Genomic DNA, 2,773 nt, shown 5'->3' with positions numbered 1-2,773 from the left:
GGAGCTTAGCAGAAGGCAGCAGCAGGAGGGGCACTCGGGGAGGTGGAGCCTCTGGGAGGCGTGGCTTCAAGGGAGGCCAAGGCTTTGGGAACAGTGGGAAAGTGTGAAGGAGGTGGCTTAGCCAAAATCCTGAAGGAAGGCTAGAGGTGGGCAATGGAAGACTAGCGGGGCCTTGTGTAGGTGAGGCGGTTGACTGAGAGCTTAAATGGGACTTTGTTGGAGACTTTGTTGGCAGCAAGATGTGAATTTATAAGTAAACAAGCTCTCCAGGGTCCTGGGTTTGGAAGAGGTCCTGGTTGGCTAGAGGAGATTGTGGGGGGCCAGGTGGAGCCCAGCCTGTGATTATTTGGAGGTCAGTCCCAGATCTCCTGAAGAGCCCGGTCAAGAGTTTCTTTCTTCCTTCCTTTTTCCCTCCCTCCCTCCCTTCCTCTTTCCTTTTCCTTCCTCCCTCCCTCCCTCCCTCCTCTTTCTTTCTTTCTTTCTTTCTTTCTTTCTTTCTTTCTTTCTTTCTTTCTTTCTTTCTTTCTTTCTTTCTTTCTTTCTTTCTTTCTTCTTTCTTTCTTTCTTTCTTCTTTCTTTCTTTCTTCTTTCTTTCTTTCTTTCTTTCTTTCTTTCTTTCTTTCTTTCCTTTCTCTCTTTCTCTCTCTCTTTCTTCTTTCTTTCCTTCTTTCCCTCAAGGGAAAAGTATGAGCCGGGAGAAGGGGAGAGGGGGAGAGAGAGAATCTCAAGCAGGCCCCATCCTCAGCACAGAGCCCAATAAGGGGCTCAATTTTATAACCCTGAGATCATGACCTGAGCAAAAATCATGAGTCTGACATTTAACTGACTAAGTCACCTAGGTGCCCCTCAAGAGTTCTTTAAACAAGGAGAGAGCACAACATCCTCTTGCTGCCTCTCCCAGAATCTCCTATGGTTTCTCTACCACTTACATGTAACCCAGCACCGTCACCATTTTTTCCTATCATTCTAGGAATAAAACAAAAAGGAAACTGTCTTAGGCTTCACCATGAGGGATGTCCTGAGACAGTCACACAGGTTCCACTCAGTGTTCATAGCATATTCTAATTGATTGTGTGTTGAGCATTGTGTGGAGGAAGTAAAGTTATAATCCCTGACTACAGAGCTTCCTGCTCTAAACATTTAAAGTGTATGTCTTCCAAGATGCTGAAAGAGTGACCAAAGAAAGGTGCCTCCTCCTTCCCAGAATGTTAATCTGCAAACAGAGAAAAGACTCCTCAGAGATAGAGAAGGTGGGACCTACTCAGAGACCCAGGGCTGAGTGTGCAAGTGATGGACTTAAGAAGCCTTGTGTCTTAAGGAAAGGGGGCACCACTGCCTCTACTTGATAGTGCTGAGATTCCATTAGACCCTAATTAAGTGCCATAAATCTGGGGTGGAAGTGGAGGTAGAGGGCGGGGAGAGAAGAGTAGCAGCAGATCCCTAAAGATACAGAATCGATACTAACTATACAAAGAGATAGCATTGAACTTGGAGCAGAAAGAAGTTCCCCAGATCTCAGATCTCAGGAAGAACCTCCACCTGAGGAAACCTACAGATCCCACTGCCCCCACCCTAACACATCTCCAGGAGGCAGGGGCCAGAGGCACTGACTGAGCACCTTCTGTGTTCCGGGTGGGCACTGTGCTGGGGAGGGGGTAAGTGACCCAGCCCAGACCACAGAGCCAGGATTCCCAGAGGCGAAGGAGCCTGGCAGGATTGGCAGGAGGGCTGTGATGACAGGACAGTAGGGGAGGGGCAGCTGGGTGTGTGATCTGTGCCTGTTCCCAGGGTCTTAGGCTGTCTTCCCTGCCTCAAGCTGGATAGTCCCAGATGTGACTCTGCTTGAGCGAAAGAAGGGCAGGTGCAGGGGAAGGTCTGTGTATCTTGCATCTGGTCCATAGAGCAATCCTTTCTGCTTTTTCCCCATGCTACTCACTGCCTGCTGTGAAGAGGGTGGGAGGCTGGGGGACAGACCAGGGCCTTAGATAGTTACAAGGTAAATAATTGGCCCAGGGCGGGGGCTAATACAGAAGATGCAAAAGTGGGGCCATAAGTCCCTCAGGGGGTACAACATGGGGGAACCTGTTGATTATGGCCCATCTTTTTTTTTAATAAAATAATTTTTATTGGTGTTCAATTTACCAACATACAGAATAACACCCAGCGCTCATCCCGTCAAGTATCCCTCTCAGTGGATTATGGCCCATCTTGATGATTTCTCCTAAAGTATCTGAATCTTGGAGGGTGGGAGGAGGAAAGGAGGGAGGAGGTGGGGCTGTGAGCCAGAGACAGGGGAAGAGGCTGAGAGAGACAGAGGTGAGAGAAGCAGAAAGTGCTGGAGAGGAAGGCACAGAGGGACGAGGGGTGGGGAGACAGCACAGGAGACAGCAGGACATGCAGGGGGAGACACTGACAGGCTCCCAGGGTGAGACTCACACAGATGTGAGAGGAAGGGAGACCCTCTGACCCTGAGGGAGGGACACAGGCAGGGGGACAGCCAGAGGGAGAAGCTGAGGGCAGACCCAGTCCTGGGAAATCTCAGACCACAACATGTTTAGACCAATAGACAGACAAAACTGCCAGACAATGCTGAAGGTGAAGGAGGCCAAGATGGAAGGAAGAAGCCAGGGCTGCAGGGAGGACATTGGGGAGCAGACAGGGAGAGAGAAGGAGGCAGGTGTGCAGCAGGAGGGGGAGCCAGGCCAGGGAGGGGGCTGCAGAGTGGCTCCAGGAGCCTCTGCCCTCTCACCTGGCTCCTGCTGAGCTCGGGCCC

The sequence above is a fragment of the Canis lupus genome, chromosome 25 (genome assembly GCF_048164855.1).
Source record: "Canis lupus baileyi chromosome 25, mCanLup2.hap1, whole genome shotgun sequence".
NCBI classification, from domain to species: domain Eukaryota; kingdom Metazoa; phylum Chordata; class Mammalia; order Carnivora; family Canidae; genus Canis; species Canis lupus.
Note: the sequence above shows the minus strand (reverse complement) of the source record.